The 14,885-nt window shown below is 37.5% G+C and overlaps 1 long non-coding RNA gene across 1 annotated transcript; it reads right to left on the bottom strand.

Moving 5' to 3' along the window:
• Positions 1–4,712: 4,712 nt before the first annotated feature.
• Positions 4,713–7,770, bottom strand: LOC125178597. The gene is made up of 3 exons (XR_007156961.1): positions 7,626–7,770; positions 5,932–7,183; positions 4,713–4,838 (listed from the first exon to the last, which is right to left on the bottom strand). It is a non-coding gene; the product is annotated as an uncharacterized LOC125178597 (long non-coding RNA).
• Between the last annotated feature and the right edge of the window lie 7,115 nt (positions 7,771–14,885).

Here is a 14,885-nt window from a genome sequence, read left to right as displayed (position 1 = left end):
TAACAGAGGGGTTTCGTGAATTGATCTTAGATCAACACTAGATCGTCTACGGGATTGGGCGACGTGTCACGGGCTTGTATCTATCTTTCATACTAGAAGCCTGAGTAATTAGATTTGAAAAAATTCGGAATACAAATCCATTAGCGGATTTCTGGCCGCTTCAGTCTATCGGCAGATGACGAGAGACAGCTAGGAATTTCGGGTTCACAAGGATATCCAAATGATCGGCTCTCTGAAGGCGAGGCACTACATTCACCGAAACAAGGTCATAGTCACGCAACAGCTGCTGAGCAGTTATTGGTTCTGAAGCATCAAGGAAATCACGGGAGAGCCTCCTCAAAAGTAATGGGCTTACGATTCACCAAATGAACGATTTGACAAACGAGAAATTAAAAATCTTGGTAAAACCGCATGCGTCTGTGAATTGAACCAGTTATCAAACGTTTAGTCAATTTAACACACGATTCCACCATGGAGCCCTGCTTGCTGCATCCCTTATAGAACTGATCGAAATCAATGGATTTCAAGCCATGTCTCTGAAGATAAGACTTGGTTTCCTGATATTTGAGGAAATCCAGAATGATGTTCGAGACAGCAACGCCGTGATAGCCTGGATCCGAAGTACTATATTCTGGCAAACCTAATTCAAAGCAATGCAATTGAAATAATCTAAGGAATTCAACAACCGATAAATCCATAGAAATTTTTAGATTATTGGCACGGGCCCACATGCAAGTCAAACATAGAAAGTACACTTAGGTGCGCATCCCATTTAATGGAAATGGGGCCAATGTAGTCCATGAATAGATAGGTACCAGAAGGGGATGGTCGATGGATTAGGACGAAGCCGCGATACGAGTTTTCGTTCAATTTTATAGTGCTTGTGATATACCGTCGGCAATATATGCAATGTTTCAAAACCTTTTTGACCACCGAGAAAAAGTGCGGTTTCCAAAATTGTTCAAGTACTGCAAACTACGCAATATACGCCGGCATTAGAAAACTTTTCATGGAAATGTCAAATGATCAGAGTGGTCAATTTACAAGCTGTGGACAGCAAAATCGTGAAACGATGAAAACCGTCCGATGTGCCTCAATCTAATTTAGATTTAACGCGAAGCAAGCCGTCGCAATCGACAAACTATTATAATTATTATACGAAGCATTTATCGTGGCGTCTGCTTCAAGCGAACTTCGAGGGCACGTCACACATAGGAATAATAGCAAGCAAAAAATAAATAGACACATGAAAGGATGAGAACGGACAAAATGAATAAACACTAGATTCATAGGCTCTACGAAATAGTTCCGTCTTTGGGCGTCGACGAAACACCTGCAACGAAGGAGCCGAAGTTACGGAAGCCGGCAGACTGTTCCAGGCTCTGGCGGCGGCGACCAGGAACGCTGTCTCCAACGACAGATAGACGTGTAGATGGTACGACGAGGTCTGCTGTTGATAACGAGCCCAATCCTCTTCTAGAAGGTAGATCCGACACGCGCTGCAGACCTTAAGATAAGGAAACCGTGAGATAAGGATGCGCCAGGCAGTGAAGGTATCGGAACGTCAGAACAGCGACATCGAACTGCGCGCGCTGCTGAATGCGCAGCCAGTGAAGATTGCGCTATATCGGCTTCACATGGTCGAATTTTTGCTTATTGCAAGGTCGGGTTTGGCTGGCAGAACACGAATTTTGACTTTCCCATCAACGTGAGAAGAAAAGGTATAGCAGAATAGATTTGATATTAACGCTGCTTTGCAACGACTCCTTCACCGTGATAAGATTGCCACTACTTCTGATTTTTGTATTGATTGATGGTTTACCTTAGGCATCAAATTTAGGTTTAGCGTTTGAGGGAGACGCGTTCGAGCACAAGAACGAGAAATGCCATCCGCTGCAATGCATACATTTAGTTCTGAAGCGATATCGGCACGCTTAATTAAGCCGCGTGACCGACGTTGCCGCACTTCAAACTTCAAACATGCGTGCTTCGCAATTTGTCCAGCTTGGCGCCAGGCGTTGCTAACACGGTACATTCGAATTAACGGATGGTCTGCTTTGTTTCCGGCGGTGCACAAAAATTACAGGGTTTAAATGCTCTTTCAGAAAGTTTGGATTTATAATTGACAGAGGAAGCAAAACCGGATAAATTAATTATCAGCATTGAGCGCTTCTGAGGATGGAACACATTTGGTAGTTACAACTTCAACAATATAGCGCTCACAGGCTTCGAAAAAAATAGTCATTAGTTTCCTCTTAAATAAGGTTTAGAGAGATCAGAAATTCGAATGAGCTCTGCCTGAAATTTTGCGTTCAAGCCACACCAAAAGAAATACTGCAGGAAAGAATCAACATCAATTTACAGTTTGGCGATGCTTTATGAAATTACACGCACCGTGGCAACAAATTCAAGAGGATCGTTGTTTTCAGGATCTTCATTCGAGTCAGGCGCTTAATTAATAGTATGGAATTTTTGAACATCTGGTGAAGCTAGTGCGCTCAGGAGCAAACATTCGGCATGGGCATATCCTGCTTGCCAGACTGTAACGAATTTAGTAGAAACAAAACGCGTCCGTTGACCTGCTGTTTAATTTGTTTAACGTAACCAGGGTAGTAAAATTTTGCAATAATCTATTTAAATCCACGAAATAATCGATCCAAATCTTCACCGTCGTCGGTACCCGCGAATTTGGGCAAATGCACGGTCGTACTGCACAATAAGCTGCGAGCAGCGTCCATGCAATGGCGAATACGGTTGAGTAGGATGAACTTTGAGTTGGTCAAGACATTTCCTAATCTTCAAATTATATTCTTTGCATGTAGCCAATTTATTTCAAACTTAGATTCATCTTCTTTATCGCTCCAAAGCAGAGCCTGAATCCTCTCGTCGAATCTTTAGGTCTGGGAGCATAATCATTAAGGGACGCGGGCACTTCTGATCTCTCCGAGGTTGGCAACGCATGGACAGTATCATGGCCGTTATACAGCTCGGTAATCAGTTTCTTGGCATACTTGTGTGTATATTAACCAACTGTGTAAACGATATCACGTATATTCAAAATTATCACTGAACAAATTGCAAATTGGCTGTCAATGGTATGCACACGAAATTTCAGTCAATGCTGTATTAATTTTCAGGTGCATAAAAATACACATGCGCCCACATATGAGGCAGCAGCACACGAGGAGAGACGGACAGGGTCAGCAGAACAAGAGCCTTCACTACATCCCGTCGGATATGCCATGCACGAAAATCCAGCGCGACCTCCCTTTTCAGTGGAAGGAATATTTAATTGCCACAAAATTTAGGATGATAATGAAACATCTCTTAGTAATGAATTTGTTAATTCTGAATTGTGTTCATGGGAAGCCCTAATTTTTGTAAAATTGGCCCGAGTAAATTCAAATGTAAATTTACACGCTGAAAGTCTCACTCCATAATGATGATGAAGTGGACGCAAGGGTCAAGTTGTGGTGTCGTTGGCAGTTGATGAGAATATTATAGGTGGGCTGTCTCTGAAATCTGAATCGTACTAGAGAGAGCAGTTAGCTTCAATCTTCAAATGAAGATTTTAAGAAAAGAGGAAGGTTGCCTACACCGTTGCAAGAAATGTTGGGAATTGTAGAAAATAAAATCCTAATCAACTCAAACCCCAAAAACAATCTTCAAACTGGAATTATCTTAGGAAAGATAAGAATTTTATACGAGTTGTTGTGAAAACTTCCGTTGTCCGAAGAGAAAGGCTTTCAAATTCTTCATGAATTCCAGATCAAATGTATCGATCAGTAAATAATATATTTACAACAGCAGCGTGCGTAGCAAAGAAAACATTAATATTTACAACAATAGCGTGCGTGGTAAAGAAAACACTAATATTAAGGCATGCGTGAGATGTCTTCAAAAAATTGCTGGAATGAGTATACGGACTTTACTAGATGAAACGATGGGGCTGAAATCCACTCGAACAACGTAGCCCTAATTCATCAAACCAAATTAACGCAGTACAAATAATATTAAAATCCGATGAAAAATGTTACATATACAAAATTTAACGGGATAAAAAATATTATAACAGTAAATGACTGTTATATTACTTAAGTTGAATGTTAAATTAAAACGGCATGCATTACAGAAAGACAATCAGTACTCGGCGGAAATGCTAAAATTCGGAGAAAGCCAGCAATGAATTAAATAAACTGTTGTCTTTAATTAATATGGATATGTTTTTTCTTTGCACTAGACCAAAGGAAATAGTTTCAAATTCGAAATTTTGAGTCCGATCAGTAAATAATTAAAGTTTCATGCTTAAAAATTTAATATTTATGCAGAACGATTCCAGTCACCTGAGCAGAACGATTCCAGCCACCTGAGCGGCACTATTCCAGTCACCTGAGTGGAACGATTCCAGTCACCTAAGCGGAACGATTCCAGTCACCTCTGCAGAACGATTCCAGTCACCTGAGCAGAACGATTCCAGCCACCTGAGCGGGACTATTCCAGTCACCTGAGCGGAACTATTCCAGTCACCTGAGTGGAACGATTCCAGTCACCTGAGCGGAACGATTCCAGTCACCTCTGCAGAACGATTCCAGTCACCTGAGCGGAACGATTCCAGTCACCTGAGTGGAACGATTCCAGTCACCTGAGCGGAACGATTCCAGTCACCTGAGCGGAACGATTCCAGTCACCTCTGCAGAACGATTCCAGTCACCTGAGCGGAACGATTCCAGTCACCTGAGCGGAACTATTCCAGTCACCTGAGCGGAACTATTCCAGTCACGAGGCGGCCCTCGGCCCCTTGCTGTCCTGAATCTCCATCCAGCAGTCCACGTTATCGCCTGGAAAGCGGAAAAATTAGCGGATGCAAAGATGACTACAAAATTTTTGTAAGATTGGTTGATATTAGGAATATACATGAAAAGAAACATTTAAATATGTCTCATTTTATTTTGATGGCCTATTAAATTCATCAGAAACTGAATCTGTTAAGGAAACAAAATTAATAACCTAAGGTGGGCGACCTATTGAACGGGATCGTGATTCATCAAGGAACATGATGTAGAATAAATCGAATTTAACATTTATGACATAAAGTGTTCAATTAAAAGACAAGGGTTATATATTTCTATCGAAAAGGTACAGCATTCAAAAGTCTCAAAAACCAATGATGCTCAAGGATTTGGTACAATCTACATCAATAAAGTTACATTACGAAGTTTGAACGTTTTCAAATTACACATGTTCAAGATGCTAAAAATTCAATTCCTGCCACATTGAGAAAAAAATACAGAATTGAAGCGAAAATAAGAAAATGTTGAGAAAATTGATTCCCCCACAAGATATGAATTACATTATTTGGTTAAAAAATTTTAGACCAACGTAATAAGCAGAAATGGATATAAATTAATTAGCATGATACATGGGATAAAAGAAATAAATACATGAGCGTACAGTACAAAAAGAACGCCTTCTCCATTGAGTCACGAAACTGATTCAAGTGGAAATAGAGCGTAGAACATCGATTTCACCAAATATAAAGCAAACAAAACAGTAATTGAGGTAATTTAATTTATTTTAAAGCAGTACTTTGATGTCGACTACTAAAATGAAATAGGCCATTTTTCGTGAGCAATTAAATTCCAAAGATGCGTACTTAATATAATAATAATAACAGCGGTTTCAGCGTTATTAGGCCGTAGGCCTGTCGCCGATTCTTAACATCGTAGAACATGCACAGTATTTTGCGGTCTCGAACTCGCTACTCACTGCTACAATTCTGCTATGCTTAACCGCCCGGCCTCCTTGCCGATTCTGACCAGAAACTGGCGCACAGAGCTGGGATCGAACCCGTGCCTCTCTGCGCCAATCTTGGTACTCTGAACTGTAACCACTGGGCCACCCTGCCCTCTAAACTACACTCTTTGCTCTCACCTCTATTGAACACTGGATGAAGAAACTATCAGTCGCACGCCGAGATTCGAACCGCTGCCAAGACTGCAGTCGAGTGCGCGTGACCATGCCTTAGCCCACTGAGCCACGGAGACGGCTCCGTACTTGGTAATTTTCTTATTTCTTTAGAAAACAAGTTTACCCTTTGTACCCTTTTACCTCCAATGTAAATATAGGAATAAAAAATCATCTCTGAAATTGAACGCAATTACGTTCAGAGATGACATTCGGAGGTTTACTGGCTTTCTTCTCGTAGCCATACCTACCACTCGCACCGCAACCGTTTCGCCTCATCCCAAATCTGGACACATATATGCATTTATCTACAACGCTCAAGAATAGAAAACTCAAAAAGTAACTGATGAAAAGAAATTATGTCATTGTGAGTGCACATGATGTAATAAAATGGGCTGATATTTTATAAGAATTTTATATTTTCAGGAATGGGGCAGCTCCTATGTCAAATATTTTGGGTGGATTTGAATTCTCACAGCTCCAATGTAACATTCTTTTGTAGAAGCTAAAATCTCATAGCATGGATCTACCATGTCCAATCTACAGCACTGGCTAAGCTCTTCTCAGATATCTGACAGCAATTCACAGGCATCTTACATATCCAAGGCGGAGCATGGTGCAAGCAATACCTGCCCTGAATGCAGTGCCCCTCTCCAGTCAACTCGGCATCTTCTTGCCATCCTGTCATTCCACAAAACTCTCAGCCTATCTTCTTCATGGGACAGTCATGAGGAGGAGGCATCATTATTGGTGTACCCTTCCTGCCCCTGCTCATTTTCACCCTGATCTAATGGCCAAACCTTTTCTTCAATATATACAAATAACTAAGTAACACTTAATAACTTAACTATTAAATAAACAAATAACAATTACTAAACTGAAAATAATTTCCGCAGCATAAATACTCCATGAGAAGTATCTGATTTTGTCATCAGACAGCGGTTTGAACTATTTGATCTCATGTACTGCACTTTTTCAGCAGAAAAATGAAAAACTATTTCTGAAAATCCGAGCCCAGCACAATTAATTATTACCTCGATGAGATCTACTTCGTACTGGATGATGTTGGTGTTCTTGTAGAACTTACCGCCCATGTCAGGTTTGGTGCCGCATTTGTCGTAGTAAATCTGAAACTCGAAATGCATGCCGCCTGACATGGCAGCACGTAGGAACAATCAGGGTTGCCGAATTGCCTTTGGATGACACGAGCCCCTGAAATCTAAATGAAAGAATTAATACGTCATTCAGCAATAAAATGAAGGCTTCCTATATGAGACATCTACAATTTTTGGCATCACATCACACAATGTTGTGGATTGCTCTTAATACTTTGCAGGCTACGCGGCTGATGGGCTAAAAAAGGATGTGCCAGATTTATTTATATACATGAACTCTTTTCCACAATATGATTATTTTACTATAGCAAGTTAATGGATATTAACCAGCGCAATTGAAATTTAAATTAGACATGCCTGTAATACAAAGAATGCAAGACTAAGGAAGTCACGTGTAAGTTGTAAAACAAACAATTGCCGTAAAACAAATTGATTCATTTCCATAAAATATAGCGTTTGGCTATTTTACAAGCGAAAGAGGCAAGATATTAGATCACAAAAATGCAGTTTGGGACATAAAAAGACATAATTGGGCAAAATATTTACGCTGAATCAACGTGGAAAGGCCCCGAGAAGGAGAGGTGAACAATGAGGTGATCCTCGCAACAGTGAGGTGATCCTTGCAACAGTGAGGTGATCCTTGCAACAGTGAGGTGATCCTTGCAACAGTGAGGCGATCCTTGCAACAGTGAGTGATCTGCAACGCGAAAAAACATTAGTTTGTCTTGCATCTCAAGAAACTTTTGAAATCTTTAATAATAAACTTCGCAGACCAGCGTTAACAAATTGCACGTTCAGTCGTTGCATGTCAATCGGGTTGCATATAAAACACCATCACACGAGTGAAGGTTTTAAGTCTCAAGAAATTTTCAGAATCTTGTGAATACAATAAAACTACATGTCGATTTGCGGGTGGATACCTAGAATGAAGTGGTCTCAGAATTTTCCCATGCATTTAGAAATAACGACATTTGGCAAAAATTATTGCCCGATGCGCATTTATACCGCGGTGCTATAAAAATCATTCTAAGAAAAATTTATGTTGGCAATATCTATCAATTCCACAAAACTCGACAGAAATGATGAAAATCAGCCAAACAAGTCATGATATTATTCAGAAGCAAAGTACCTGCTTTAATTTTTCAATGAAAGATTTGAACAGATATGCAGAAACTAATTGGAAACAAATAATAAGGCTTGCCTAAACCCAATTTCTCAACTTCAGGCTTTAGTGGACAAAAGCAACTGATGAGAATTCTTAAGATATATTTCCTAGTGAAAATAGTTGCTGGAATCAATCAATGATCACCTATAAATTTATATATAAGAGCTATATTGATTTATTTGCAGCGATTTGTACGTTTACCTGCGTTTGAGTTACAGCCTGGACATGCTTGGAATTACTAATGATGACTGTTAGTCATAAAAAATAATAACTTTTTAAAAATATAACGGATGTATCATTTGAGCATAAACTTTACAGTAAACAATGTCTTTTTTTATTGAATCATACTGGAATGAATGATTCAAACTGGGATAAATGATTAACGTGAAACATGTTTTAATTACGAACACTTACGAAGAAGCAAGAAAGCATCAGATATGTATTATATTAGAAAATAAATAAAATAGGCTGAGCATTAGTAGGAAAAAATAAGACGGCAGCTGTTCAAGTTATCAGCGAAAGCTGATGATGGGACCAAACAGTGACACAGTTAAGCGGTACGGCGCTGTAGCCTCCCACTCAAGAGAAGATGACATAAAAATACCAGAAAATAATTCTGGTATTTTATTTCTGGAAACTAATTACATTATTTTTGATGGCTTGAACTTTAATTGCATTTTTTGAGCAATGTTAAAATTATCAAATATATGTTATTGAAGTGCGCACGCGGAGCGGTGTATGAATTATAAAAAAAATAGATAAAATTTAATGAAAATCTTATTGACTTAATCAAAAATTAAATTGCGCATGAAAAGCGGCGGACTAATCTTTAAAAAAATGGATGAAAGTTGACAAGGTAAATAAATCAGAAACTTGATTATTAATTACAAAGTTGACAAAGTGATACCCATCCAATGAAGGTTGTAGCTAAAGACACTCTTCTACTTCCTGGCTGAAATTTATTGTTTTGATCTTTTATCGTCGTAAAAATATAGTGCAAAGTTAAAAATGACACTTAAAGCAATTTTGACGAATTGGACAATTTATATGTCATGTTACCATGCTAGCAGGTGGGACAAATCCATTGTCCACTTCAGAGTTAATTAAACAGTGGAAGCTATTAATGTTGTTTAAATGAAAGAATTTTCTGTTAAAATTATACTTAGGGATAGTACAGCAAAACAAATGAAACAAGTGAAGAGTGTGGCATTGATCAGTGGCTTTAACTGGCAGTTCCACTGATAAGGCTTATGAGTACTGTTGGCTGTTCTAACTTCTAGGCCAAAACCTTAGTTTATAGGGAGCACAGGGTAGGACTAGACACTAGACTAGACTGTCTAGACACTAGAGTGACAGTGACACTGCAAGAAAAATAAATGGAACATAAATAACCCTAGTGCTAAATAGAGAATTCACAAGCAAAAATAATTCAATCTCTTAATTAACCAATGCCAGAATTTAATCTAAAATATTTATTATGACTGAAAATGCATTAAAACTGTGACCATCAAACAAGAAATAATCAATTAATTTAAACAAGAACATTACTTCAATAATCAAGATAGGCTTGGATAACTAACGCATGAATAAGCAAATAATCATTAACTGCAGTAAAGTGCATAATGAACAAGGAATTTACCACTTGTGAAAGAATTACAATTGATTTGACAAAATAACTAACGCTGTAGGCTAATACACAAAATGTTCCGATTTCGGAGAGCAGACTTACCCAGGTTTGCACTTCCAGACTAATACAACACTGAATGCCAGTGGCTGCTAGTTACTAAATTAGTTGTGCAAAAATTACTCTGAATAAAAAATGGAAAATAATTAAATCGAGTCAGGAGTTACTGAAAAATACTTAATTAAAACACAGACTGGTTGAGTGAGGCCAGATGCCTTCCGGCAACAATGTTTAGTCCGTGAATTAATTTCTCTACACTAGTCAGGTAACTTATAGCGCGTATATATAATATAACAATATTCTGAAAAGCGATACGGCCAATCATGTTAAGTCATGGTGAAATCGTCTAATCCAGAGGAACGTTATCCCTTAGTTGCTGAGACAGTTATAAAAACTGCTATTATTTTTAATAACTTCTAAGCTAATACACACAGTTTGTAACTGATCGACTCTTCCCGGGCCTCAAGTTTGACCTTGACAGGCCTAAATATTTTTCTGGACCAAACTCCTGAGACATTTTTCTCCGACTCAACGAAGAGCTATAAAAATTGCTCCAGTGCTGTCAATAAATTTTCATATAATAGATCCATTAGATTTTGATTATACCTATCGATTAGATTTTATCATACCTATACCTTTGATATCATTCGATCCCACCACCATCTGCAAATGAAACACGCATGCAAAGAATTATAATACTACCAATATTTTGAAACATCAGAATGCCATTTTGTTTTTCTACCACATAACGCGTAGAATGAATCAACTAAAAAAGGAAAATTAGTGAAGTCTGAAAAATCTCATTGAAAGAGTCTCATGCAATAAGTGGGTTATTATGAATATGATGTTAATTGTAATGGAATATTTTGACATTCCTAAATATTCATTTCCATTTGGGACGTGGATTTATTTCCAGTGAAATTTGTATTCTCCTCACGAAATTGCTAGGAATAAGTCCGCGCCAACCCTCAGCCTGAACTTTTACTGCACTGGGGCCATACTTTCAAAACTCGCTAAGTGAACGTAAGTACTTACGCTCCATTTTATTACTACGTTTTTCTTAGCTCGCTTTCGTGTCTGTGATGATCAAATCTTGCAATCGATATTTCACCAACTTTCCCATTAGCTAGCGCTCTGAAACTTTTAGGGAAGCTCAGCTCCCGATTTTTTTTTATACATTTTATTCTTGTCTATGATTGGTGGATAATGCTTGAAAGGCCGTCAATGATTGGCTGATGAACTTACGATCTCTTAACTTTTTTTGAAAGTATAGGCCCAGATGTTCAACTTTACAGAGCAGCAACAGTCCTGTGAAACAGTAGGTGAACTGCAGGTCCTCCAGAGAAACTAACATTTCAAACGAATTAAACAAAACAAAAAAAATAAAAAAATTTTAACGTTATAGAATTTTTCAGTTCGCCGGTAAGTTAATAAAATTTGTTCATGCAATTTTAAAATAAGTCACGAGAAGATGTTTTTGCCACCGAATCTAACGAGCGACGAGCACGCGAGCAAGAAGATATTGACATTTTTGTCAACTTTTGGCTTTTTTAGCCTTAACTAAAACCTGAATGGACGTCAAACGCGCTATGCTTTTACACGCCGCATCATACTGAGTATCGAAAAAAGTAGGAATGGAAGTGATTTATTAGACTATAATGGAAAAAATTACAGTGACAAGCGTTTTCGTATTTGACGATATGTTGTTCGAAATGCGTGAGGCGGCACATTATATCTCTTTGGTCAAATTCAATCACTACCACCTTAGTCAGAGTTTTGGCTCCTGTTATTCCTTCGTATAGGTTAGGTCAGGTTGGGTAAGGTAAGGTATCTTCAAGTAATTTTATTATTTACCTCTGAACAGTTTGTGGTTCAAATCTCAAACGGTAAAACAGAGGGGAGAGACAGTGAATACGATTCTGACCGTAACCTGTAACAATTGTCACGCTACTGGCTGGTGTGTACAAAAGTATTGAAGATCAAATTAATTTTAAATCATCACATTTCTCGAACTACGCGCCACGCCCACGCTTATTACGTTTCCATGCAAGCAGAGAGTTGGGAAATTAATTTGTGTCACGAGATAAAAAATTATTACTGTTGACTGCAGCCATTATCACGAGATGAAAAGGTTGTTATGCAGAGCCATCAGAGGTTTATTCTTGGAAACTCAGGATAAGAGATGTCATCAATTTTCGATTTATATGAAAGCTCGTGCAAAATAATTAATAACTGGGGCAATTAATTTGAGAAGTGAGCTCTAATTCTGTGTTAACCACACGGGATATAACATTGAAATGGACACTGAAAAATACACAGTCCTCCCTATCAATTACTGTGGTGCAAAACTTTGTTTATTGGGTGCCATGTCTGAAATCATTTGTTGAGTCTTTGTAAACATTATAGGTTACAAAGTCTCGATGTTCGCAATGGTATCACGCGATTCGTGCAATTGCGTTCACTTTAGAGCTAGTGACTAGTTGTTGTACCGATTCTGGAGTGTGGAAAATCATTAATAAAATAGAATATAAACAATAGTTTCATCCCTGATTTACTTGCATCGTCTCATAATATTGTTGAAATATGCAATGAAACACATTTTCATAATTAAGTTATTACGAAAATTATATTAGTTCATTGGAGCAGGGATTGAATTCGGTTTGTGCGGAGTAATTCCATCACCAGAACACAGCACTTGGCCAATAATCCAGTGATTTGGCTCTGGGCATTGGGTTGATATAACCTCGGCTAATACTGCCAAAGTGGTATATAAAATCGGGAGACTTGTTCAAGGGCGACTGTAATTGCTGCTTGCGGTGAGGCAATACTATGGTAAAAATAGTGCGGTCTTCTCATATTGCGTGCAGCTCAGCAGCTTCAATTTTTACAACACTTCTCTTTAACTTCACTTCTTGTTGTTTGTTTGTCTGTCTGTCTGCTACAAATCTTATAATCGATATTTAACGCACTTCTACCTCTCCAATCGATCTAAAATTTCGCACACTTGCGTAAAGTTGGAGACAATGCGTGAATCAATTGACAGAATAAATAATTTTAAAACTTTATAAAAATTTAATATTAAAAAAATTAAAAATATAATTTTGTCTACTACAAATCTTATAATCGATATTTAAAACACTTCTACCTGTCCCATCAATATGGAATTGCAGACACTTACGTAAAGTCGGAGACAATGCATGAATCAATTGACTAAATAAATAGTTTTGAAAATTTAATTATTTTAATATTTAAAAAAAATTTAAAAAGTATTTTTTTAATTTTTAAAAATAAAATTAGAAATTCATTGTACTTGTGTAACATTGGAGACACCGGATATTTTTAGAAGTGTTGTCTTTAGAAAGTAATTTTTAAACGTATATTATTATAAGGTAAATCGACTGCAATTGCGTGCACATTAATGAAACAAAACGTAAATCTGATTTACGAGTTGAAGTGCAATTTTCTTGAGTGTTGCGCAATTAGAAGTAAATATTAAGTATGATATTGAGCCCGTAATAAACATTATAAGTCACATTCAATGGTGTGGCTTTGCTCAGAGCTTTAGAAATAAGATTAATGACGACATAGCCAATGTAATCGTGAATGTAATGAATAAATAGCTACATTACAAAAAATTACAGCAACGAGCTGCCAAAATAACATTTTCATCGAATGGGTCAAATTATATATATTTATAGGAAATAATGACGAACTCTGCATCGTGGAGCGTAATATGCATGCAAAAACTTCATTGTATCAGTATTAACACACAAAGTGATGTGGTTGTCTCTAACGTGACACTTATACGTACCTTTACTCTCTTAAGATAGTCGACTCTGTCTATGGGTTTCTTCGGTGTCTGCACAACAATACATTGTATAAGCTAATAACTGGAAAAGATAGGCGGCCAGGACACTTTCGAGCGACCCTATCACGAGCCTCTCACGACCCTCTCACGATCGAGCCTCTCACGAGCTTCTCACGAACCTCCATAGCAGTTCAATTGCGCAAAATCATCGAAATGACGCGACTTTAGGAGCACTTGGCATGGAGATCCCTGACACGATCAGTACGATAAATAACATACTAAAACTTCGGCAGTTCGAGTTCAGTTCATCTATTTTCATTTGATTCGGTGACCATTTTGTTGAATATCAGTTATTAATTTTTATCTACGTTTTTCTTATTAATTTAATCTTGTAATTTCCCAATTTAATTTAAGTTTGATATAATCGCAAAATTTCCGACTTTAATGCTCAAATATCTTGCACAAATCAGCGCCGTCAACTGCTAAAAATTAACCCGATGTGATGCTGGGAAAATAATGGTTCAATTCCATTGTTTCACCGTTTACTATCTCACCAAACAATATTTTTATGCATTGTAACATGAATTAAGGCGGATTTATACAGTAATTTTTTGCACTTGTTATAAATTCAGTAATAACAGCACGAAGGCAAATATCCTCAATCTATTTACCTAAATGGAGAGAACTTGAAAAAATCGTAAAAATTATCCTACATAACAATATACATTTCAAAATAATTTTCAGTATCATCACGTGTCAATTTTGTGGATATATTAATGAACTTTTTTGCGTTACATGACGAACTTTGCTTTACTTCATCGAAGGAAAATTTTTTTACAGTTGCAAAAAAAAAAAACAAAAACATCAGTTTATTAAAACTGATAAACATCAACTAATCACTTTTCAGAAAACTTCATGTTCCGAAAACGAGGCACCAAATCATGTTTTAGGATTGAGACATTTGCGCCGCTGACCGCAGTCATAAATCGCGTATTTTTTGTTCTGGAAATTAAACTTATAATAACTCTCTTGCCGCACAATTTGACAAATAAAATAAATACATCAATGGTAACAAATCGGATTGGAAAACAGCAGTGGGTAAAATTACATTAATGTTCATCAATTAAGAACTAAACACAGCCGCGGGGA

Source organism: Hyalella azteca, unplaced genomic scaffold (genome assembly GCF_000764305.2).
Source record: "Hyalella azteca isolate HAZT.00-mixed unplaced genomic scaffold, Hazt_2.0.2 contig11272, whole genome shotgun sequence".
NCBI lineage: Eukaryota > Metazoa > Arthropoda > Malacostraca > Amphipoda > Hyalellidae > Hyalella > Hyalella azteca.
The sequence above is the reverse complement of the archived record's forward strand: the minus strand, read 5'-3'. Positions and strand labels throughout refer to the sequence as shown.